Below are 27,174 nucleotides of genomic sequence, written 5' to 3'. Positions count from 1 at the left end.
ACTGGTATTAAGGTAGAGATCATTGGCTGCACATCACTCCTGGATGGCGGACAGACAGTCTGAGATGAGAGAGGGAGAAGAGGTGGCTGAGGGTAGCCTGAAAATGAGCTGGGTGTCATCCGCCTAGCACTGGAAGTTGAGGCTGAGCGCAGCAATGCGGTAGGCATGAAGTGCCAGGTATTGGCTGAGCAGCCAGGGAGAGAGGTTAGACCCCTGGGGAACACCAGAGGTACAGATCGAGATAGAGGAGAAGAAGGACGCAAGTTGAACGGTGATACCCAGGTTATCATGGAGACGGTTGAGCAGGATGGCATGGTTGACCATGTCAAAGGCAGAGGAGAGAGCAAGTAAGATGAGGACACAGGGGGTGTTGGAATCAAGGTTGGAGAGCAGGTCTTCACGGATGTTCAGGAGAGCAGTTTTCATGCTTCTGGCAGCTCTGAAGCCAGAATGATGATCACGGAGACAACAAACAGCTTCAATGTGTAGATTAAGCTGGAAGATGGCCAACTTTTCCCAGAGTTTGCCCGGAAAGGAGTGATGGAGATTGGGTGATAGTTAGCCGGGCAGGACGGGTCGTCTTAAGAAGAGGGTGCACAAGGCAGTGCTTCTGGGGAGAGGGGAACACTCCAGTGGCAAAGGAGTGGTTGCAGAAGTTGGACCGAGCAGGAGCCAGAGAGTCAATGTGGTACTTGATGGTTTTGGAGGAACAGGGATGAACCTGTTTTGACGAGACTTTCATAGATCGGACTTGTTTAGAAAACTTGTCTGGGGAGAACAGGGGAAAGGAAGAGAAGGAGGGAGGAGAGGTAGCCGAAGAGGGGCCAGAGGAAGAGAAGGGGGTGGAGGGTGGAAGGGGAGAGGAGGAGAGAGAGTGCAGGATGTCCTGAGTTTTAGAGATGAAATGAGAGGCCAGCAGAGGGCCTGGGAGGGGACAGGAGAGGTAGCGACTTGCAGCAGCATTGGCCAGTTCCTTGCAGATTTTAAAGAGTTCAGCCAAGTTGTTAGATGCCGCAGAGACGTGGGCTTGGATGTGAGCTCTCTTCTTGGTGAGAACAGAGAGCCAGTCTTGCCTTCGGAGTAGGCGGCAGGCCAGTTTGTCAGAGTATGTACCAGAAGCACGCCATTTCCTCTCAGTCACCCTGCACTTGCGTTTGAGGGTGATGAGGTCTGAGTCATACCAGGAGTTGTACTTGGCTTTGGGCTTCAGGCGGATCCTCATGACAGGGGCAAGAGCATCAAGAGTATCAGATATAGCAAGGGCTGTGTCAGGGTGTGAGTAAGCCAAAGGGGGAGGAGGGGGTGAGAAAGTGGCAGCGAAGGCCTCAACTGACACGTGCTTCATGGGTCGGATGACCGCGAAGGTGGGTGGCAGTGCTGAGTTGGTTTGGCCTGCGGGGTAGAGAGCATGAGCTGGGAGGAAAGGAGAAAGTGGTCACTCCAGGAGAGAGGAGTGGTGAGAGGGATAGAAAGGGGAAGGTCTGAGGAGATCAGAACATCCAAAGTGTGCCCTGCAGAGTGAGTCAGGCCAGAGGGGAGAATAGGGAGTGAGAGAGAGTCGCAAAGGTTGCGAAAGAGTCCAGAGGAAGGACAGGAAGCATCCAGGTGGATGTTGAAGTCTCCAAGAAGGAGGAGTTGAGTGGTCGAGACCAGGAGGGAAGAGGAGAGGTCCGCCCACTCAGAGAGGAAGGAGGAGATCTGGTCAGGTGGCCGATGGATAGTAGCCACAGTAAGGGAATGGCTAGGAGAGAGAGAGCCTGCAAACAAGGCATTCGAAAAAGGAGTAGGCCTGATTAGGAATGACGGAGGCAGGAATCCACTCAGGGAAGATCAGGGCTACACCCCCTACGGAACGGTTGGACCTGGGATCGGAGAGGATCTTGTAACCGTCGTGGAGGAGAGTGTCAAAGTTTGTGGCAGATCTGGCCGTGAACCATGTCTCAGTGAGACCGAGGACATTGAGGTCAAGTTCCTCAAGAAGGCAGCAGATGTTGGAGGAGTGTTTGACAGCTGAGCAAGAGTTTGGAGTAGCAATATGGAGAAGGTTGCCATCCTTGAAAGACTTCCGGGGAGGGGTATAAATCAGAGGTACAACCTGCAGAGGTGTAGAAGAAGCCTGAGGGGGGGGCTAAAACAGGAGAGGGCAAGATAGCCAAGGAGGAGGCAGCATGGGAAGGCTAGGAAGCAAAGGAGGGGAAGAGGGGACAGCAGGAGAAGAAAGGACATTGATGAGACATGCTGTTCTTGCCAGGCAGGATATAGTTCACTCAATAAAAGCATCATACCAATTACTTCTGGTTTGCAATTATTTGAAAAACAAAACAAATTCTTGCCTTGCACTCCCACACCTGCCTTTGGCACTTGAGTGGCAGAAAAGATTACTGCTGCACTCCTTTTGAACTTGCAGTGAACAGAGAAAGGAGGGTGGAGAGCTCCCTGAGGTCAAGAGAGGAATGCAGGGTGAGCTGTGCTTTCATTGAACAGGGTAAATTAAATAACTAGATTTGCTACACAAGTGTCAATTTAATTGGCAAACCTACAGAATTCCATAGCAAATTGCTATGTGACACTGCTTATTGTATGCCTTGTTGTTGTAGCTTCTAGAAACTAAACTGCGTTATCAAGTGAATATGTTCAAACTACCTTCATTACCACAAACCTTAACAGCATTTATAATGGGCCTCATTACGACCATGGCGGTACAGTATGGACGGTGCCAGTATGGAACTGGCACCGTCCATACCGTGCCGCCTTATTTCGAGTTTCCCTCACGGGTCCCTGACAGCCCGCCATGTCTGACCTACCGGGCTGTGCGGCACCGTTATAAATGGTGCCGGTGCATCCATGCTCCTCATCCTCACTGTGCCCTATGGGGCAGAATGGGGATGAGGAGCCCAGCATTACCGCCACCCGCGAATGGGTAATTACCGGCCCATTCAACTCGTAATGGGCCGGTAAGTGCCCCTTCGCGGGTGGCGGTGCCAGAAGCGAGTTCGGCGGTAGCTGTGCCTGTAATGCAGGCACGGCTACCGCCAAACTCGTAATGAGGCCCAATCTGTTTATTCTTTGGGATTGCTTAACCTCATCTGCCCATGGACTGTTCTTTCAAGAATGTTCAACTTTTTTAACTAAATAAATAAAATGTGTGTTCTTATGTAGTTAAACAAAACATTGTTAATTAAGCGAAAACCTAGCTTGCATATAAAATAAAATGGGCCCCTTTTAGGTTCCAGATTTTTTGGATCAACCACGACAGATAACTAAATAATGCTTTCAAAGATTATTTCAGTCAGATTTGCGCTCCATATAATGCCAGTTCATGTGCCCTCAGTCAATAACAGGCCCGGTGTGCCTTCCTCAGATAGAAATGGAAAATCATTCGAGGATCGGTCACTTTTCTGGATGAAATCTGAGTCAGTTGATGTTTTTTTATTAAAAATAATGTAAAAAATCAAGGGCAGATGGCCTAATAATAAAGTTGTGACAATTATCTATTGAAAAGGCTCTCAAAGTACAGGAATTTCAATAAAGCAGTTGATGCACATTTTTGCCCTATACTTCTTGCAATGTTTGCAAATAATCCTCAAGGAAAAATTAACGGGATGCTGAAAACTGTAAACCTATCTCTCTAATCACCCTTGATTGGATCTTGGAAGATGCGCTAGGTTCAATAGTAACTGGCTTTGTGTTTAAATATTAAATCAAATATATTGAAGTTGGATGTGGCTTCAGATATATTGAATGTGAAGCCTTTAACCAGTAAGTGAATGGTCCGAAAAAGCTTTGGACAATGGGCCTCATTACGAGGCTTGCGCTCACGGAATGAAGGGGGCCGGGACGGGAGCGCTCCCCTTCATTCCGTCAGGGCTGATTACAAGGTTCCTCTCGCGGGACCCGGATCGGATGCCAGTAAAACCAGGTGTCCTGCCCGGGTCCCGCGAGGGGAAGAGGGAGGTAACAACGGGACACTCATAATGTGCCCATTGTTACCTCCATCCCCATTCCCATTGAGCCCTAAGGGGGCTCAATGGGAATGGGGAATAGTTCCTGCAAGGAGGACTTACCGGGTCCTCCTATGTCGGAATGACCCGGTAAGTCCCCATTGCAGGAACCCAGTAAAGGAGCCCGGTTTGGAGGCAGCCATGGAGCTAATAGCTAAAAACAGAGATCCCTAGAAGAAATCCTGGCTCTGGCCCGCATGGAAGCCGCAGTCGACTCACAACTGGACAATCTAGGAAAAGTGTCCCTCCAACAAAAACACTGGGAGAACTCAAACAGTCAACAAACTGTACTCGAACCCCACTCAAGGAGGAAAACACTACGAGACCACTTGCTACAAATGCGGGTACGAATACCCCCATGCGGGGGAATGCCCAGCCCTAGGACAGCAATGCGCTGCATGTGGAGGCATGGATCATTACAGGGCCATGTGCAAGAATGCGCCGATACACACGCCAAACAAACCTCGAACTCAAGACAGGCGCAGATACATTCCCAAGAGCTCACCCAGGTCAAGAGGGGAGAATGACCGGAAACCCATGAGGAGAAAAGACAGCGATCGGAAGAGCCGCTACACTCGCAAAGACAGACGGTCGTCCGAGGACACGAGACGCTCACACCACAGAAGGCGTTTCGTAAGATACATTGAGACACGGTCCCCCACAAGCAGCGACACCCCGTCGGAGGAGGAAGATCAAAGGAAAAAGGGCTACGTGTGGGCCATAAATGACAACACCGCAGCTACCCTACACAGCCCTGTACTGAAACTTCACGTGAACAACACCCCGCTGAAATTTCTGATAGACACCGGAGCGACAGTCAATATATCAGCGAACAGGCATATGAATCACTTGCACCGCCGCCAAAGATCAAGAAAGCTGCGGTCGACATCTACTCCTAAGGCTCCACGACGCCCCTGCCGTGCAAATGCATGATCACGGCCTGGGGCACTCATAAGGAGCACACAACAAAGATCCCGTTGCACATCCTAAAAACCAAAGCTAACAGTGGATGCATTTTAAGCTTCAGAACAGCGGTGGACATGGGTTTGGTCCACATCCTATACCAGCTGATGGCTCATAAATATTTCGCCAAACCAGATGCTATTGAGCAATCGTTCCCGAAACTATTCGCCGGCCTGGGGAAGCTAAAGAACAGGAAGGTACATCTTCATATAAATCCACTCATCAAGCCTGTGGCCCAGCATTACTGAGGTATTCCATTTAACATTCAAAGGCAGGTAGAAGAGGAACTTGACAAATTAATCAAACGTAATTGAACCCGTATCGGGACCCACACCGTGGGTATCGCCCATCGTCCCTGTCCCCAAGAAGTCACCAGATGGGTCCATACGCCTGTGTGTCGACATGCACAGAGCCAACATCACCATTGAGAGAGAGAGGCACCAAGCACCCAGGATCACGGACATGATCCACCTCCTTCACTGAGCAAGAGTCTTCTGAAAACTAGACTTGACAAAAGGTTACCACCAGATTGAAATTGCGCCTGAATCTCGATATATCGCCACGTTTGTAACCCACCTTGGCCTTTTTCAATACAAAAGACTTGGCTTTGGCATTTCCTCCGCCGCCAAAATCTTTCAAGAAGAGATGCACAAAGTGATTAGACACATAACTGCCTGAGCTATTCAGACGATGTTCTAGTATACGGCAAGACGCAAGAGGAACATGACGTGACGTTACAGAGTGTGTTCTCTGAAAGACACAGGGGACCTCACACCCTGGATGGGAGTATTAATATGACATTAGATTGCAGAAAGGCATCCAAAGGATACGATTCAAGGGTTTTGGCGGTTGAGTGTGGATTGGGATGAGGTCATGGTCGGAGACTTCTGGGACTCATTTCAATTGCCTAGGCCACTGATACTATCTATTGTGGCCCGACAGATTGATTGAGCATTCTTTCTATAAATTCTTCTGATGTATTGTATGTCATGAATTTTCTTATAGATTTTATATTGTACACCCATTGGTGCTTGGTATGAGTGGTTTGTTGGATGGATGTATGTGGATGAATGCTTGGACGATTGAATAGGATGATTTTTACTATTTAGATGTGTTCTTTTTAACAAAAGTTGTTTCCTGCTATGTAAATTGTTTTTTACAAGTGCAGATTAAATCATGATTTGTTTCATACATTAAATTTGTATCAGGTTTAATAAAAATCCTTGATACCAAAACCCTTGAATCGTATCCTTTGGATGCCTTTCTGCGATCTAGTTACACAGAGTGCGTCAGGCAATGGAGGAAGCAGGACTAACGCTAAACAAAGCGAAATGCAAATTCTCGAGGGGATCACTGAGATTCTTTGGTTACATCTTCTCGGACAAAGGAATGAGACCAGATCCGGAAAAAGTCAAAGCTCTCAACTCAGCCACCCACCTCCCCCCGCAAACACAAAGGACCTGCGATCATTTCTGGGTTTAGCTAGCTACTGCTCCAGATACCTGAAAGACTGCGCAACCATGAGCAACCCACTACGCCTGCTCATGCGCAAAGGCACACGATTCATTTGGTCAAAGGAGTGCCAAGAGGCATTTGAAGCGGTCCGAGGCACCATATCGCAGGCAGAAGACATGGCCTACTTCGACGCCAACCGAGACACCAAAATATTGTGGACGCCAGCCCAGTAGGACTCAGCGCCATACTTATCCAAAAGGACCCGGAAGCACCACGCAACACCCACATAGCGGCATATGCCAGCAGAAGCCTGAAGACCACGGAACAGGCATACTCACAAGTGGAAAAAGAAAGCCTGGCGGTAGTATGGGCCTGCAAGTACTTCCATCTATTCCTGTTTGGCAAAGAATTTACAATAGTCACAGACCACCAGGCACTCCTCACCATCTACGGCAATCCCAAAGCCAGGATGCCGCCGAGAATAGCCAGATGGGGTTTACGACTACAGGACTACAAATTCACCATAAAGCACTGACCGGGGAAAGAAGAAAATCCTGCGGATTACCTCTCGCATCACCCAACGGCCTTAACCGCGTCTCAACCATCCATTGCAGACGCTTACATAAACTACATCATACATCATCTACAGCCACTGCCGGTCGGATGGGCGGAGCTGTCTGTGCAGTCAGAGTCAGACCCAGCACTCCGAATCGCAAAGCACTGCCTGCAGACAAACAAGCAGACCCTCATGAGACAACAAGCAAGGGCAGAATCGGAGATGACGGGGGAAGACGTCAAATTGCTCGACCAAGTTCGAGAGGAACTAACGGTGATAGAAAACAACGTACTGTTGAAAGGCTGCAAAGTCATCGTCCCAAGAACCCTCTGGGAAAGGATAATACACCTGGCCCACGAAGGACACCGAGGCGTGGGTGCCATGAAACGCCTTCTCCGCCAAAAGGTGTGGTTCCCTCAACTTGACCACCTGGTAGAAACCATCGTGGGAGGCTGCCACATCTGTGCACAGGTAGCCCCAATGCCACACCCAAACCCATTACAAACGTCACCGTTACCGAACAAAGTGTGGGAAGAGCTTGCAGTAGACTTGTTTGGACTGCTGAGCGATGGCACACACGTGGTCGTACTCATGGATGAACATTCTCGATACCCAGATGCGCAGATTGTGGAAAGTAGCGCAACATCAAGCGTCATCCCAGCACTCGACCGAATGCTATCAGCGTATGGTATTCCTAAGGTCATAAAGTCAGACAACGGTCCCACATTCATAAGCCACAAATTCCAAAAGTTTGCAAACTACATGGGGTTCCAACATCGACGAATAACCCCTCGCTGGCCCCAGACGAATGGCATGGCCGATAGGTTCATGGCCAGCGCCAAGAGGACATTGCAAATTGCACACGTGCAAAACAAGCCATTTGAGCAAGCTCTCAACCAGCTGCTCTGGGAATACAGACACACACCCCATAGCATGACGGGACTATGCCCTGCGGACCTACTGTTCCAGAGGCCGATCACAACGAGGCTACCAGAGGATTCAAGACCACAAGAACTGACAACTCTGGAACGAGAGGCGAGAGCGAACGATGAAGCGAGCAAGGCAAGAACAAAGGAAGTCACCGACAGGAAGAGACGGGCTCGCGAGAATCTCATGCAACCAGGTGACGAATTATGTCTCAGACAACCAAAAAACAGAAAGGAAGAAGCCACCTTTGCACCCACCGCTCATCATTACACACAAGAAAGGCACCATGGTCACGGCACAAAGGAGTGACCAGGAACAGCTTGCATTTCAAACATGTCATGCCGCACCAAGGAGACCGTTGGGATAGGGACTTAGATAGTGAAGTAGAAAGACTTCATGAAGAACCCTACCATGGAGACGGGGAGGAGTCAGGAAGTGAAGCAAACACTTCGACACTTGCAACGGAAAGGATGACCCCAAGCAAGCCGAGGCGGCCCCAGAGGAGCCGCATGAAACCACTTCGCCTCATCGAGGAAATGGGTTGAGAAAGAAGACAATAACCTTGCATGTTAAAAAGGGGGGGAGATGTCAGCTGGTCCACACCGTTGTGTGGGCGGGCTGCCGTTGCGACCCTGGGACGAAATGTCCAGGACGTGACGTCAGGGAAAGGGGAGGGACGAGGGAAGGTTGCGGCAGTTGCCGCCGGTATTGCAATAAAGAAGGTTGTACGCCATACCCGTCTCCCGCGTATCATTGGCTTTGCGGCCTGCACGCCAGCAGATCCCCTGGCGGGGATTCAACAAAGGTGTTTCAGTCATTTACTAAGGCTCATTTATAGCAATTGTATAATTGAACACATTCTAGTATGCGATTTCTATTTGCAAAATGCTACAGTCAGTTTGAACTCCCGACACAGAGAAACGTCTCTTTATATAGACTTTTTTGAAACACTAATAGGGAGTCATTCATTACCTCACCTAAGATAGCGATTCTCATGCCCTTTCACAGTAACAATTTATAGACGGCACTGTCTCCTGCCTACACATCCTCCCCTATACTTTGTCACGTGTACCATCTCTCACCTTCACATTCTCACTGAATCTAGTCAACTGCTATGTTCCTCTTATTCCACAAGGCTGTGTCCTATGGGTCATGCGGTTTTAGGTTTTACTGCTTCTCAGAGCTAAGGACTGCTTCATAACAACAATGTATGGGTCTTAATTGCATCAAAAATAGCTGTCCTTGTAATGCCTTTATTTCAAGGCAGTTCTAATGTGCAATTCCATTCTTTTGTGCTCAAAGCACAAGTATTCATCGGAATACATTATATCTTTATTTTCAAAGGTTTACATAATTCATGCTTCTGTCCCTAACCGGCCAAATATGAATTGACCTTTATTTTACTGACCCTACCTCTACTTTGTTTGCTAATAGAATTCATACAGTTCCAATGCACATGCTTCATTGATCGTCTCACGGGGCACGGAGAGAGCTTTCTTGCCCTATAAAAACTATGTAACTCAATGATATCTGGTTGTGTGTGGATGTACACCGAATTTTGCTTATCACAATTATTTCGAAACAACAGCAACATACTTCACTGATCATTCAGGATTATTATTATTTACAGTATTGCCCAGAGAGGGCGTGAGATACAGCTTTTGTTGAGAAGCACACAATGTCCTTCTGGAGTGCCTAAGGTGACTGCTCTATATGCTGCCTGAAAGTCACATTGCTCTATTTGTTTCTCCAAATTCAAAATGGTCTATCTGGGGTAGGAGCTCAAGTACATTTTGGAAGGCATGAGGCACTAAAGTGGTTCAATTAAATGGGGTGTGTCATAACTTATACTTACCTGTATAACTATCCTGGCCAACAGGCTACTTGCTCTCTGAAAAGAGTGTGTTTTGTAAAAGTGATGTCATGCATGAGGATCCAGTTTACTTCCAAATTGCTTCTTTCCTTGTAGGGGAATCCCTTTACCCTACAACATTCCCTACAGATTTCCCACTGGTACTATTTGACCTGCGCTGAGTTTACATATGCATTACAGCTGTGGAGGTGTCAATGGCCAGGATTCCCATTGATTTCAAATTCCCAACCAGGCATCACAAGTTACCTCAGGGGCCCCTGTGCAAAATCTACTACTACTTCAGCAGTCCTTATCCACCATACATCAGGATGAATGACCCACTCCCATAGGCATTCTGTCCAGCATCCCTGCAGTATTTGATGGGTGCAGAGGCCACACTACTTGAAATGGGCCGTATGCTTGCAATGAACACCCTGAGTGCTTGCACTGCGATGCAGAATACCTCAAGAGTGAACGACATGCCCACAGATCAGACAGAATTACAGAGTTTTGCATAGGAGCCCTAGGCAAGACTTGGTTCTCGATGTCATGGATTTTTCCAAAGCTGGTAATTGAGGACGTTTTGCACCTCAGCACAGGCAATGTCCCATTCAATCGGTGCACCTGCAGATGTGATATTCCGAACAATGTTTGTTAATATGTTCTTTATCAACATACTCCGATCAGAGAGAGTGCTCAGTTCATCAAGACTTGTTTCCATTTGAGTCCGTTGTCCCCCGATTAAAAAAAAAAAAAAGCCTGTTGCCTGTTCCAACTTTCCTAATTTCCCTCTGTATAATTGGCCTCTAAAAACATTCCAGTCTCTTCTGCTTCTCTTGAGGATCACACCTCTCTGTAGTCTAGACAGATAGTGGCATCTTTTGATCAATTGGGTAAATTGAATGTTACCTTAAATCATGGCATGGGTAGGGAAAACCTAACTGTCCTAAGGAGAAATTCAGAATGGTCTTTGAGATATGTCACATTTAGAGCATGGGAAAGCGATTATTGAAGTAGTGTGCAGGTCACATTAGAAACTGGTAGCATGTTATCACGTTATATTCAGAGATAATCTCAACATACTGTGGCAAGTCAGAATGAGGGCACGGAAACTCTGAGGACGTTTCCAACATGTGTTTATTAAAACAATAAGAATAAGGCCTAACTTTTCCTATCACTATGGGGTATTGCCTACCTATTTTACTAAGGTGCTTGTCCGTAAAAGTCCAAAGGAATAAGGCTGCTGTGCAAAACTAATGCTAGCTGAGCCTATCACTATTCCAACAAAGTAAGGTCAGGAGAATGACCACCTTCTCCTAATGGCTGCTTCTCGCACTTCACTTCTTTAATTGCTCAAGTTTCTTTTTTTTTGTAAACTTTATTTAATAGAGAGTTACATCAGAACAGATCATCACAACATCAGCTGCATAGTTTATCATTACAACAACCTTATCATCAAGGCATAACAAACATTGTTTTACGTTTCATGAGGTAGTAGGGGGGGAAAAGTCACTATCTGACAGCTAGTTACAGAGGTAATGTCTAAATGGGGCCCAAATGTCTTTTGGGCGGCATGGTGCAGAGACAGTCAAAACAAATTGTTCTTCACACTCATTTACCATGGTGAGTTCTCTAAGGAAATCGTTCTTCCGGGGTGCATTCATTGACTTCCAGTTCTTTAACAAGCAGCGTTTAGCAACTATACATGCTACGTTGAATAGTCGTCTAGGGGTTTCAGCTGCTTCACCTATGTCCCGAAACAAGTATTTCAGTGGTGAGGGTGAAAAGGGGATAGAAGTGATTTCCTCCAGGATTTCTGCTACCTCGCCCCAAAATGTTGCCACTAGGGGGCAGGCCCAATACATGTGGTATGCATTTGCATTGGCGGCGTCGCATTTAGGGCATTTCCACGTACAGTTGGTCACAAACTTAGCAAGCTTAACAGGGGAATAGTGTAACTGATTAAGAATTTTAAATTGGATTAGTCTCAGCCCCAAATTTAGGGAAACAGATCTGGTGAGCTGGCAACATCTAAGCCATTTCTCGTCACTGATTGTGCACCCCAAATCCTGCTCCCATGTCTCTTTCATGGTGTTGTGAGAAGGTGAATGAGCCTGAACCAGAGAGTACAGAATGGATACCCCTTCCTTCCGCCCGTCTGTTGCTGTTATAGCTCTTGTACATTCGTGTGTCGGGGGTTCCATGGGGAATGTTGCCCATTTAGCTGCAAACACCACCTTCATGCGATGAAAATGGAATCTCCTAAGCGGCCCATTCCCCATAGCATCCACACACTCTCTTAATCACTCAAGTTTCTTGTTAATATTACATTTTCAAATATTCTCTTGTTACTTTCTGTACCAGTTCCTGAAGGTCTCTTTGCAGACTTTTGGCTGTTCTTTCCTCTTTAATGATTATTTTATTTTGTCTTTTCTGAATCGTTTGATTTGTACTAATGTACTTTGAGTAACCGTGGAAAGTGTCTTTTCTTAGGTGTTATTTACAATTAGGCTTACATTTTTCTTTGCGTAGTCTGTCTTGTATATCATTTATTCCTGATGCTGCTCTATCTTTCATTTTATAAAATGCTTTCTCTGCTCCATTTCCCTCAATATTCAAAATGCGCGTTCCCCTCAGTATTCAGAATTACTTTCTTCGGCCCTTGTTGAATCCTTTGGTTCGGGCTAATATGTTCTGGGTAATCGTGGAAAGTGTTCTTTCCTATGTGATGTCTGTTTTCTATGTAATTATGCTTCAACCTTTCCTGGCGTAATCTGTCTTGTATATTATTTATTCCTGAGACTTCTCTGCCCTTCACTTAAGAATATTAATTCTCTGTTATGCTCTCCTCAACATTCATTGAGTAACTGGGTGTTTTCCCTCCGCTGGATAGTGTAAATCGCATTCCATTGATCCCTCGCTCAGGATTATTTATGATTTTTCTTTCTATGTCCACACTGTTCAGGTTCATCAGATTTAGTTTTTAGACTTCGTCAGTTGTACTGAGATGAGTCTCTGTGCTTGCATAATGAGCCCCGCTCGGTCTCCCGTTCTCTCATTCTCCCAGTTAGCTTTAGTCTGTTGGGAAAATATAACGGGGACTGTACTGGTGTGCAACCTTCTTTTTTGCTCGGTTTCTATGTCGGCTCTCTTCTGCCAGCGTCTTCTCTTTGTGGGTTCTCTTGGTGCCTCGGTTTCCTGATGGGAGACAAGAGTGTTTGCCAATTCCTGATTGGTACGGTGTTGGCGTTGTTAGATGGGCAGCCTGCCCACCACAACATCCTCGTAGTCATGCCACTGTCCAACTTTGTGATCCACTCGCCTCAGCTTCTTGATTTCTGTAAACGCTAGGTTTTGAGCATTTGTTTCCCATGTTCAGAGCTCGTCTGAATGTTGCGTGCTCTGCTTCTCTCTCCAGCTCCACCTTCTCCAGCTCTTATGCTCCCAGGGGGCCTCCCCTCTCTCTCCGCTTCAATCAGCCTGCACTCTCTTCAGCCTCCTCATCCCAGTTGATTGTAGATTTTTTTTTTTTAAAGAGACATTTTCGTTTTCTTCCTGGTGATGGCATAACATTGCTTTCTCTTCAGCCAGGTCTCGGGTCTGTCGCTACTTTGGATCTTAAATCGCCCCATGTAGGCCATCATGTGACATGGTTTTGGGAGTTCCTCACAAGAACGGGTGTCCTTGTCCCCTAATGGGGAGTCTATTCCAGTGAGGTCCCACTTGCCTATACCCCTAGGGAGGATATTGCAGAGCAGGCTCACCCTCATAGCCTCACAGGGGGGACTTCCCCTTGAGGAGAAGGGATGAATTTCGTCAATTCGGTCGCAATGCCCTTCCAGTAGAGTTGCCATTGCACACTTTTGTGTGGCCAGAAAACAATGAGATCCTTATCAGCCTCCCAATAATCAGGAGCAGCTAAACTGTCTTCTCCTTCTGAGATGGGGAATGGAAAAGTCTGGGATTTGATTAATTGTTACATGATGGACCATCTTCATACCACTTGAACACACACCAATATCTTCTATCTTTGTTTCCAAAATGGAGAACGTCTGTGCGCCATGCCAACAAATCACTCATGTGGATGGGCTTGTGCCATCTGATCTGATCTCATCGTTCTATGTCAAGGCAGAATGGGGTGCAGTTGTAATAATAGTGGGATTTATTTGTAAGGCTGGTTTATGCAGGTAGGGGTAGTTGCTGACAATAGTCCTTGGCATTCTTTATGAGAAATCTTGTTATGAAGGGCATAGCATTCTGGGAGAACTTGGCCAATAGTGCATTCAGCTTCACCAGGTAGAAACCTTAAATAATAATGTACTACACATAACCACAAAGCAGTCCCACATATCTCTCCTTGCCATGCGACAATGGACTGTCTTCGGTACGTGGGTCAGTTATATTTACAGTTTGATGATGTCTCTCATGGAGAGTCACAATACTTTGTTTCATTAGCATTAAACAGTTACCTGTGTCCTTGTACTTGACAGTGCCTTCTGGTCTAGTGATACTTTAATAATGCAAATAAAACACTGTCAATAAGAGGCATAACATCCTCAAGGACATAAACCTTTTGCAGTGAGACATGAGGGTCCAGTTAGCTCATTCTTGACATGTGACAGTGTTACGAGTTGTTAGGAGGACTTGATTTACGACCTTTCCAGCTGGGTGCCAGGGAAATCATATGTTTATGTACTTTCACGTAGATCCAAACCACCGCCTCAAAGAAATGATCCATTTGTTCTGGTTCTTTTGACAATGCTTCCTTGACCTGCTAGTAAATAAGCCTGACACATTTAATTAGTACCTTTCAATACAGGTTTGTGATAGAGCTAGCATTACTGATGCAGTTAGGGCAAGGGCAACCTGGCCATCCTGCTCTTATTGAATCTGTCAGCAGCCTTCGACCTAGTCGACCATCAAATCCTGACAAAACATCTCTCCTCGGCTGCCGCATTCTCCCAGAATGCCACCAATTGGATTTGTTCCCTCCTATCTGACAGAACGACCATGGTCTTTGCCCCCTCTGAGGCAGTCGACCCTGTCCCAATCCAATGTGGAGTCCCAGAGGGTTCTTGTATCTCACCTGCGCTTTACAACATCTTCACTAAGCTCCTCCTTGACCGCCTCGACGACCTGGGTGTCGCATATACCAACTATGCTGACGATACCCAGGTACTCATTACACTCACTGGGAACTATGAGGAAGATGTTGAAAAACGAAAATGAGATCTACCTTGAAATCCAAGCAGGGATGGCTACCCACAGTCTCTGCTTAAATGACGACAAGATGGAACTGCTCATCATTGTCTCTCAGTCACGTCTCAACAAACTTGACCCCAGGTACCAATCATTCATCATTGACGGTAATGTCATAAAAGTCTCAAAAGAAGTCAAAACATTGGGCGTGTATCTTGACTCTACACTCTCACTCAAAAAACAAATAAATGCTGCTATCTCATCCACGGCCTATACAAATAAACTTATCAATGCCTGTAAACCGTTTCTTATCAACGGCCAGTTGCCTTACTTTAGCCAGGGCTTTGGTACTATCCAGTTTGGACTATTGCAACACCCTTTTCATAGGCTAGACTAACCGCAATTTGAACAGACTACAGATACTATAAAACAACGCCCTTAGATGTGCGCTTTACCTCTCCTGTAAGGCCCATATTTCCACAATCAGAAAGGAAGTTCACTGGCTCCCTATCCGTGATAGAATCAAACTTTGCACATTAGTCATTACTCATAAGTGCCTTTCCTTGACAGCCCCTCGCTACCTATCAGATACATTCTCCAGACATAGCTCCTGTAGACCAACCAGATCCCCGTATCTACACCAGCTCAACATCCCGAAGTTTAACCTTAAAACAGCGGGAGGATCAAGCTTCCCTGTACTCGCAGAAAAATGTTGGAATGCCCTTCCCATGACAATCAGAGCTGATAGATCATTTTGGTCGTTCAGAGATAAGGTGAAAGAGCTGCTCTTAACTCGGCAATAACGGGCAGGCTACCCACAGCATACTCTTGTCATTCCTAACACTGTATTATCCACAACTGTGGACCTCTCTGTAACTTGGTCCTTTCTGATCAATTCTATGCCTCCCTATTGTCATGGACCACCCTGTAACCCGGTCCCATATGCTATTTATTTTATTGTACCGTGGCTTGTTGTGCAACCCTCTGTAACCATGATGTTCTAAAATATGAATGCGCTTGGATAGCCCAGGGTTTGGCTGCGCTTTACAAATAAACACACTGAACTAAATTAAACTAAACACATTGGACAACCCATGAGTAGTTCATATGTGCTTAAACCTTTATTCTACTTTATCATACTACTCATGTGCATGAGGGCCAATGGGAGTGCATCTGGTCATTTGTGATTTGTTTCTGGGCATATTTCTGTTATATTATTCTTTAAAATTCCAGTCATTCTATTGCCCCTGCTGATTGAGGATGATGTGGGTAGTGGGTCTTTTTCTGGATTTACAGCACTGCATAAAGATTATTACCACCTGTCCAGTAAAATGGCTTACTCAGTCACTATTTTTGCTTGCGGTCACTCAGAACCTTGGAATGAATTCTTAATCAAAATGTTCACCTCTGCTTATGTATCAGCATTTTCTGCTTGGGTAAGATACATCACATCCTGAAAAATGTCTACCAGGACTAAAATGTATTTGAAACTGTTGTGATGCATCTCCTTGGAAATGGCAGCTGTTTGGAATGTTTGTGTGAGGGAGCGGGAGGAATTCGAGGACCCGCTGGAATAATGGCTGGAAGAGCTGGGTGCCAGAGGCTGGTTGTTGCTTAGTCTATAATTGTATTTGTAATAAATACACTTAGTAGAACCAAGCCGTGTCCAGTGGGCTTCTTAACACTGGTGATGAACGTGCTCATTCCAGAGTGCTGACCCCCAAAGCAGATCACTGTTGTTCTGCTGCCTGGTCTCGGTGCCCTGCTGGAGAGTCGTTGAGAAGAGCAGCAGTTGAAGTGGTGCTTAGGCGCCCGGTGTCCGGGAGGTGTAGCGGTAAGGCTGAAGGGCAAAAGGCAGGACCAGGTTGTGGAAGATGCCATACGCAACGCTATGCGATCACGTCTCCTTGTGCCTGCTGTGAGTTGTTGTTTCTTTGAGCAGCACAGTTTTTGTCCTCTTATTCGGTTGGTATGAGACATGAGAGGAAAATAAGGGCTGTCGGCACTGTGATCGGAATGGTTCAACAGTCAGTGTTTTTATTGGATGGCCAGAATATGCATAATGCATAGCTTACAGTGTTGCTCTGCTATAGTTTGAATGGGTCATACCAAAAACCTTTTGTCATGTGTCCGACTCAATGGTGCACGTGAGCAAAATAAGCTAGTAGCACCTTTGGTGCAACTAAGCAGCCATCTGGGAAAATTCAAAGATCTAGATCTAGCAGGCACCTGGCAACATTCCATGATTATTCTCATTTCTGTCACATTGTCCTGTTATATGGAAAGGTCCTCTAGGGATGTTAATGGAAGCTGCTGTATTTGGTCAGGTTGTAGAAACAAGGATACAGCCTGGGGGCAGGAAAGAGCCATTTCTTTATCACTACCAAAGCATTTCCTCATATAACCGTATGAAAATATTGGTGAGCCATCCAGTTTGGAACAGTAACTTCCTTAGGTTAGGTAACCTAAGAGCATCATGAGAGCAGAGGAAAAGTGTGCATCTTTATAGGGGAAGTTGCCACAGTTCAAAATCATTGCTGCTTCCATAATTGCACAATTCTAAATGCATAGCGAGAATCAGTGTATATAGTAAAGGTCTGTTACTTGCCAATGCACATGCTCTCATTGGGGCAATCAGTTCAGCTATTTGCACAGAAACCACATTGGGAACTGTGAGGAATCTGAGGGCATCCTCACTTCTTTCCCCAATATATTCTCCTCACATGGGGCCAGGTAAAGGCCATCACTTTTGGATCCTGACCCTGGGGGTGCTTATGCAAGGGAAAATCACCTGGGTGGAGGGAGAACTTCGGTTTCCTTTTGGAAACACGGTGGGACACAGGACGAGCGGCAGAGACCCAGAGAGACGGCAGCAGCAGAGGAGCAGAAGCCAGGTGGAGACTTGTGGGTGAGCCCGGAGAAGCAGAGCCAGCGTTGTGGAAAGCTCCAGAGACGCCAGGAGCAGAAAGAAGCTCCCTAGGCATCCACAGCTGTAAGACTGTGAGGACAGCGCTTACCAGTGTTCCGGGAAAAGCAGCAGGGTGAAGTGGAGTTTGGGAAAAGGGACCCTGATGCCGTGAAAAGGTGGTGCAGATCAGGGAGAACCAGAGGAGGTTATTCAGCGCCACACCAAAGCCCACAGACACGCAACTGGAAACCAGTAACTCTGCCCAGAGGTAAGGCGACCCCGGGCCATGTCAAGCATACAGTGTAAGTTGAGAAATATTGAATTAACATTGTTGGGAGGTAAACAAGCATTGCCAAGAGCCAGGTTTGTGATATATATTGCCAAGAGGCAAATGAGCCTTGCCAAGAGATGAGCAAACATTGGCATATATTGAATGATAATGAAAGAGATGAACTGTTGAGAAACGGAAACCTGTATACAAGAGTAAAATGCAGAGAAACCTTGGTAAAGGGCTCCAGATGCTTTGGTCAAGTGTTTCCTCGCAGGAGAGTGTACAGGGAAGCTTAGGATGGCTGTTGCTGAAACTGTGGCATGAAGCAAATACAAGTAAGGTGTGCCGGTTGTGTAACCTGTAATGGGTGGACTGTGAGGTCCAACAACTGCGCCCAGACCGAGTATACCCAGCTAAGGAGAGCCACTGCTTGATTGAACCAAAGAAATGCATGTGAATACGAGCTGAATGTTTTTGAATGAGAACCAAACCTGAAGAAGCTGGAAATTGTCCCACGGAGTTGAATTATTTAGCAACTTTTAGGGACTTGGAAGTTTGGGTAAGGGAACCCCTCATTGATAGTGTGAACTATTTGAACCTTGGTGAAGGGAACCCCTTTCCAACATAAAGCTGGAAGAAGCTCTGAACTTTTATGTTGAACACTTTTCATTTGGTGCTGACATCCCTACACATTGTATAGATTTAGATGTGAGGGCAAGAATAGATTTTGGACACAGACAGACATATTGCTTGGACTTCCTGACATAGACTATGATTAGTTTCAGTTAGGTAGGGAAATCCCTGCTTTGCCTAGGGTAAGATAGGTCTTTTCCCAACACCTTCATTAAGTTAATAAAAGTTTGAAACTTAAACACTGTTCCGTTGTCTGGGTCTACTTCATGATGCCTTCACAGAACTGGCACACTTTCTATTATAGTTGTAGAAGAACATACAGCATTACTATCAACTAGTTTGCCAATATCATGAAGGCAAGAACCATCTACAAAATAAATAAAATGAAATCTGGATTCTGTAATGTTATTTGAAGGACATCTTTTCTAGGTTTTGTGACATTGGATTTGACAATAATGCAGTCCTGCGATCAACTCTGAGCTGGGTTTGGCAATAGAGAAGCAGTGTTGTGAACAGGACAACGATTCAAAGTAATATGAGAGTTTAACAAAATCAGTTCATATTTCGTAAGTCTGGAAGTAGACAGGTGTTGTGTTTTTGTTTTAAGCAACAACGCATTGACCACTTGTTGCAAAGCAAATCTTAACAGGGATCCCAGCACTAGATTTTCTTATAATTACATTACTAAAGCAGAGGCTGCTACAGAATGAAGACAGTGGTGGGCTAAATCCAGCAGTAATAGAGTCTACTGCAGTACTATAATAAGCTAATGGTCAATGTTTGTTCCTGCTTCTGGAGACCCTGGAAAAGGCTCAGATGAACATGTGAGATTGTTTAATGGCTTAACACGGGCTGCATAGCGCAATATCCATTGCTGGCAAAAGCCAGCCATCCCCAAAAATGATCGCTCTCAGTAGCAGGAGCAGGTTTGGGCATTTTCTGATAATGGCCGCTACGCTGGTGTATGTTAAATATCAGGTCCCTACACAAATATTGGACACTAAATAATGTACTCTTGCCTGGCATAACTTTCTGTTTGGAGGCTTTGTGACCTTTAATAGTGCTAGTGTATCTTGTTTACAGCAATTATAACAGGGTAACATTTAGGAGTAACTTGTCTACATAGTGTACTAACAGAGAATGTCTAGGAAATGAAATATCATCCAGATACTTTTTCAATAGAAGGTTGGCGATTCTGGGTGCCCCTGTGGCATCCTAGCCTATTTATTTTGTTACCTTCAATACATAAAGGTGAACATACAGTGAAAGTCTGGATGAATCCATGTGGGGGGAAAAGTAGAGCCATAAATCTATGAGAGTGATGCAGATAGTTAAAGGTGAACTATCTGAAAGTATTGTAGCAGGAATAAGGGCTTCCAGAAAAGGTTGCACTACAGACTTTGGAACACTCAGGTCCTGCATAAAGCAATATGTGTCTTTGCTGTTTCTTTCACATTAAAATGGGAGTGTTACATAGGCTGGTACTGGGGACAATAATCCCCTGTTGCAATACTGAGTTAATGATGGTTGCTAACCTTTCTGGTGCTTCGGGAGATGGGGAATAGTGTGGCTATTGGGAAACGTTTGGAAGGGTCTGCCAGTTCCTAATGGGCTGAAAATGTCATATGCAACATACTTCATTATCATGCTGATAACAAAGGCAACTAGGGACTTGCAGTAACAAATGTATAAGATCCTTGCTGTGATTTACATTATTTGCAACTGGTCATGTGAATGGCCCCTTTATAGAGTGACAAATACAATTTCTGTGTTTTCGTAGGGGACAGGTAAAAACGCTGCTTTGGTGTGTAATGAATAGTACCTCACTGAGTCTCCATCTGAAGAGGTGGGGTATGCACAAGAAAAACCTTTCCCCCTTTGGCCAATTGTCTGCTAGACAGACCTCATGAAAGCTAACACAACCAATATCCAGACTTGAAACCAGCAGCATAGACAAAGATGAATTTCTCTTTAAGAAAGACACATTTCAGGTACTCAACATAAAGAGGGGTTTGATAGAGTTGCAAGCACAATGTAGCTTAAGGGGAAGATCTTTCTTGTAAATAAAAATACATCCAGCCAAACCAGAACCCAGCAGATATAAAGTTACTGATCTAAAGGTGCTCAAATAGAGAAAGACGTTCCCGGTGAAAAATGTACCCACGGCATACACAATACCTCAGCCTACCTGCGCAGAAAGGGTTTACAGAGATAACTAGGGTTGTATTCACTTGCCAAAAGTTTCTTTGACTTCATACGCTAGAAACAAGGTGCTCCGGATCAGTGCAGAATTCACCTGGTAGGATCACAGAGGTGAAAACAAAATAGAAGATGGCAAAGGCCTTAAAATATATCAGGCCAGGCCCGCTTCCAGCCCACCTGACCCATGTCACATTAACTCATCAGGCTCACACATATTCAGACGCTCACCCAATTGGGGGGGGGAGATTACAGTATATAAACGTAGCAGCTCAGTCTGGAGGTGTGGGTCATTGGTGAAGGTGTTGGAGAGGAGAACTTGAGATGGATGGACACTGGAGTGGATGGTGAAAGATGAGATTTGGCGAACTTCAGGGTTGGAGAAGGTAAAAAAGTATTGGAAGGTGAATACCAAGAGTGAAAAGAGGCAAGAGAGAAGGATTAGTGGTTGGAGGGCGAATGCCAAGAGAAGAAAGCAGAGGTGATGGATTGGTGGTTGGTTAGTGTGAACACCAAGCGAGGAAAGAGTGATTTGGAGGTCAACATCAAAGAAAGGAGGCAGTGAGGAAAGATTGGAGGTTGGAATGTGGACATGAGAGGAGGTGAATGTCGGGAGAGGATAGAGGTAAAGAGGGATTGGCATTTGGCAGGCAAATAACCAGAGAGGGTGAGGGGGAGGAAGAGGATGAGGAATTAGGAACCCAGACCCAGGGAAGGGGAGAAGGAGGTATACTGAGAGGGAAGGAGCGAGGAGGTGAAGTCAGACCTGCTAGCCAAGCTAGGATGGGTCTAGGAGACCAGGTCAGACAAAGGCAGGTACAGAAGGCAGGAGAAGGTATGTGACTGTGCGGCTACATCAAAGGGTGGGATGCTCATACCAGGAGTAGAGTTGTCAAAGGGAGGTGAAGCCCCAAGACTAAAGAAAGGAAAGAAGTTTGAGTAAGATTTGGCAAGGCTCCTCCATCTACCTTATACAATCTCAAGCAACTGGAGCCCAATGGAACAGAGTGGTGTTCAGCCTTTGGGTATAAGAAAGCGAACCGCAGTTCAAGGACTTCCACTCTTAGTGGGCAACTGACCTTGCAGCAGCAGTTCCAGGCCATGGGGCCCACACTGCTGGTCTCCCTCTTGCAAAAGTATACAGAAGGCAAAGGACCCAGCGGCTTGCTTTAATAACTTTGAAGGCTTTGCAAATGTCTCATGGTAGTACAGGAGCTGGCCATACTGTATTTCGCCATTACTCATGCGAGAACTTCAAGACGACTATCATGTGCTTAATTCCATGGGAGAAACCAAGTAGGACTGGTGGGAATAGTGAAATATGTGATTGAAGGAGAGTGGACGAGGCAAAGTCTTGGTGTATGGAGGTTGAATAACGAAGAAATAGGAGGTGAACAAGGGATTCTTGGTTGGAGGGAGAATACTGAGAGAGCAAAGATGAAGTAAAGAGGGACAGTGGTTGAAGGGTAGATACAAAGAGAAGAAGGTGGAGGTAAAGGAGGATTGGCATTGTGGTTGTATGATCCTCCGAAGAGAAAGGAGGATGTGGGGAAAGATTGGACGTCAGAAGACGAAGGTCAGGAGAGAAATGGGGTGTTTAAAACACTTCTGCTGGGTAGGTATTGATATTGATATTTTATTTATATCGCGCTCATACACAAGTGTTTCAGACCGCGACAAGGCAAGGGAGGGGAACAGGGGAGAACTAACCAACGATCTTACTAGGCCCAGTGACATTGAGAACGCGCAAGTGCATGGGCGAGGGAGAGGTGAAAAGTGCGTGGGGGGAGAAGTGGAAAGTGCGGATCAAAGGAGAAAACTGATGAATAATAATAAATAAATAAATAATAAAGGAACAAACGGTGGTAATGCAGCCAGTAAGTGGCAAGTGCTGGGTTTAAGGCAGCAAACGGTGCAGATTCAGTGTCTGATAAGTGCAGAAGAAAAAAAGGGCAGGACTGTATGGGTGCAGATACAGACCCCAGTGCAAGGGGTGGACCCGAGGCAGTGCGGGGGGTGTCAGGGTGAACAGGTACCTGGGCCCGGAAGATAGAGGGTAGACCAGCTGCATGGTGCCGAGAGAGAACAGATCAGCAGGGGAGAAGGGGGGGCGAAGGCAGAAGCAAAGAGGAAGGTCTTGAGGTGCTTCCGGAACTGGAGATGGTTCTCCTCAAGTTTCAGAGTGGCAGGGAGGCTGTTCCATAGGTGAAGGTGAGGATAGGAAAGAGAAGGAAAGCAAGATTGGAGGTAGGCGGGCAGATACTCAGAGGTTGAGAAAGACATGCAGAAGAACTGGCAAAGTAAAGACCAGCATTCCACCGAGTGCAAAGGAAAGAGGCGGGTGGAGAAGTCAAACCAGCTAGCCAGCCTAGGAAGATTTCAGCAGACCAGGGTAGTCCAAGGGAGGCCGAGAAGACTGGAGGTGGTACGAGACACTTCTGCTACACCGAAGGAGAGGAAAGTCATAAGAGTGAAGGGAGGCCAAAACCCAAGACCAAAGAGGAGAGATGTGGTTTGAGAGGGAAAATACAGAAAGAATAGAGTAATATGGGTCATGGTCTCATTTGTGGTCACAGCCATCCTTGGGGCTCAGGTTCGAGTCACACGTATTTGATTTGCCACAGGTCCTCTTCACAGGGTCGCAGCACCCAGATTTGTAATCCAGACCAGGCGAATAGTACTTTGTCCCCTTCCTTCTGATTTGGGGTTAAAGTGCCTCTGTTTACTGTATTGAATATAGTGCCTTCTCTCTACGCAAGGGACATGGGGACCTTCTCACTCTTAAGAATTTAGTGCCCTTCTACTGAATTCTAAGGTACTCGTACTCTCTACATCTTGGCAAACCTTGTAGCCCTTGTCAGGATTCTGAAGTGTGTCCAACTCCAAGGACCTTACAATCGTTGGTTCCAGCGAAATCTGGCACATGACACTATCCACCTCACAACTCTTCTGGGGTACCTTTCAGGCACTCCTGTGCAGTGGCAGTTTCCTTATTCAATGCCCTTCTCCTTCCCCTAGTGTTCCCTGCTCCTTGGCTTCCTTTACACTATCTCTGCTCTCCAGCCCACAAGTCACACTGTTCCTGCAGCTCCAACACCTGCTGCATCGTCCTTCGGTCTAATAAAGTCTCTTTCTGTTTTCCCTTCTCTTATTGTTGGTCTGATCTTTGGGTTCCCTCTCCCCAACTAACGAAGAGAGGGCTCCCTGACAGGACACTTTGAAAAAACTAAAAAGGTCCTCGGTCAGGGCTTAGCATCGCTCCCGCTCTTACCTTTCTTCATGTCCCTTCAGCTCCTGGCTGGCAATTGCCCAACCATCTAGTCCTCTCGGCTCCTTAAGCAGTTCCGTGTCAGGCATTAGACATCTTCCATTCTGCCTTCTTCCATGTACTATCCTGCTCTCTCCCATCAAACCCTCTACACAGCAGTCTATCGCTGTTTTACACCCCAGTCACAAAAGGAGTCATTCAAAATTATTCTCTCCTCTGGTTCGTTTAAAACACTTTTTTTTGGCTCTACAGGAGAGCCGCGACGTGGGGAGCAACAAATGAACACTTGCGCACACACGGGACAAGGGGACCCAGACTGCGGAAACATTGCTGCGGAATTATTGTGACAATGGAACAGTAACTCACCCAGGTTCATGATTGCAGATGGAACCACTGTGCTGACGAAGCTGGTATAAACCAGTTGCATTCCACCGAAACCGGTTGACAATACCAGCTGATGTGTAAGGCAACAACACACACCTGGGCAAATGAGGGGTGCAGAATCATTGCAAGTGAAGGTCGTTTCTCACTTGTTTCCTTTGCCAATTTCATTCAGCAAAAACAGAAAATAATACCAAGAATAATAAAGAACAGACACAAGGGCATAGGAATATACATAGCAGTCCTTTCCCATGTCTGCAGACAGTAGATTGTTTTAGACATTTGTTTTATATATGATGGTGAAACAGTCAAGAATAAAATAGACTACGACCAATTCAAAACCAACATGTGTACATTAATGTACACGAATGGCTGTTTTTTAGTAACCAATTGGTGCAGAAGGGGACAGCTCTCCCTCTATCTTTCACCTAGATAGGCGGCCCACCACAGCTCGCTCAGGCTAGCACACCTGCATAAAGGGATAGGTAGACTCTGCAGGGACATGTACCTAGGTTCACAGGTTTGGAAATAGATATAAGGCTCCTCTCTTCAGTGTTTTCATGTTACATTTTGGGCGCCAGAGAGGAAATACGATTTCGCCCCCAACAGGCCTATTTATTTGTTTTTATCTAGCTCATTTACCCACACACATGCGGTGATCCAAAGTATTTATTTTATTTCTTATTTATTTATTGTGTTTCTAGTTTATAAAACTTTATCACATATAACACATCTAAAATGATTAAAAAACTCAATACATTAAACAACCATATAACCTTTGGCTTTACACTAAAATCCCTTAGAAACGTGATGTCAATTCACAATTCTTTGAACGACATTATAACCATTCGCTTTACTCTAAAATCCCATTAAAAAAAAAGTATTAATAATGGTTAGTGCGGGAGGTGAGTGATGCCTCAAATCTACCTAAATTAAGTTCCTTTTTAAGTGAGATTTTTGGAAATTTGCAAGATGAGCTGGATCATCGTGGTAAGGTTCACAATGTGGTTTCCTGTGGTGCGCATCTTGCTGTGCAGCCCATGACGTGAGCCTCAAGCTATGCATTTCTTTATGGGAACCTTTTGCCAGCTAAACTGGTGCTGTACAATAAGTGAAAACTGCATTTCAACTAAAATGTTCTCTGCCCTAATAAGAAACCCAGGTTTCGTTTCTTTTTTATTCCACATCAATACAGTGTGTGATTGAAAGCAGGTACATTGAATTCACCCCTGTACAGATCTGTCTAAGGGGAATTAAAGCAGGCACATTGCCTATAAAAGGACTGCCAAATTATGAAGGTGGTATGTCTTAGGCAGTGGATCTTTAACTTTAGATGTAGGAAGGGGAGACCAAACGAGATTGAGAGGGAATGCCAGAAGGTCCCCAGTTTGATTTTTTGTTTTTATCTGAAAATGTATTTCTTCTAAAATGACTGGTATCAATGGCCTGCTTGTATATACTTTTGTGGTTAACCTCCTTCTTCTGATCGTATTCTCCTACCGCAGTTCATCGTGCTTTGCCACTGCAACTGGGGATTCATTCTTTCTCCATGCCTTTGAGTTGTAGTGAAGAACCAGCCTGCAATCAGGATTTTGAAAGGGCCTTGCATTTCTGCCAGGATGGGAACTCGGTCAGACTATTTTGTATGTGTTGGCAAAACCTTTTAGAAGTTAGAAGACCATGCTGGTAACTGAAAGAGTTGGAGCATGCTTCACTAAAGCCTCAAATAGACCTGTCAAAGAAGGGCAGCAACCCATGGCAATCTCAAACTTCTGCATTCATTACTCCAGATACATCTTTCCAGAGCAGATGTTGCTGTCCCCTTGTCGTGAAGCCTGGCGTATGCCAGTGCTGTGTCCACTTTGCCAAAGTACTTCCATTTGTTAATCAGTTCCATACTAAATCGATACTCTAAATTCAGAATTTGAGCAAAAGGATATATTAGTCAGTTGTTTTTTGCGGATCTGTGTTATAAAACCAAATCCCAAAAGCTTGAATTACAAAATTGCGAAGCCCACTTGATCGCATTTTGTAATTTGAGAGTTAAGGATTTTGGTTGTTTGTCCCCGCTGGGCATTTAATTTATGTAGGAGGCACCCCCGCAGCCCATAATACCGAACTAGAGGAGCGGGGCACACCCCCGCTCCCGTTATTCTGTATTATGGGCTTAGTTCTTTTCTACCAGGCCAAATACGCACTAAACGTGCATTCAGCCTTTCTTTCGGTATTAGAACCCGTGTTCTGCAGTAGCTGGAGCCTCTGTATGCAATTAGCAAAGGGAGTTTCTCATAAGTTTTGTATAAATACTAGCCTTTCCTTGCGTAACATACGCCATTCTAGCATATTTTAAAGGTCATTATCAGTCGGTAATTCATAGTGACACTTCTTTCCCCCTTCTTAATATCTGGATTACCACAGATCGCTCCCAGAAAGGGGACGTAGGCCCCTGTGACTTATTAATGTCCATTGAAAAGGCTAAACGTTTCAGTAACGGTCTTCTTTTGAATTTGAAAGGCATATTTGTATCAGATGGCATAACAGGTATGCGCTGTGTAAGAACA

The 27,174-nt window shown here is 45.6% G+C and overlaps 1 protein-coding gene across 6 annotated transcripts in view; it reads left to right on the top strand.

Moving 5' to 3' along the window:
* Window positions 1-27,174, top strand: part of SUSD4 (sushi domain containing 4) — a 478,536-nt gene that overhangs the window by 411,340 nt on the left and 40,022 nt on the right. The gene's annotated exons all lie outside the window — the stretch shown is intronic.

This window comes from Ambystoma mexicanum, chromosome 4q (genome assembly GCF_040938575.1).
Source record: "Ambystoma mexicanum isolate Mex_15411 chromosome 4q, UKY_AmexF1_1, whole genome shotgun sequence".
NCBI lineage: Eukaryota > Metazoa > Chordata > Amphibia > Caudata > Ambystomatidae > Ambystoma > Ambystoma mexicanum.
The sequence above is the reverse complement of the archived record's forward strand: the minus strand, read 5'-3'. Positions and strand labels throughout refer to the sequence as shown.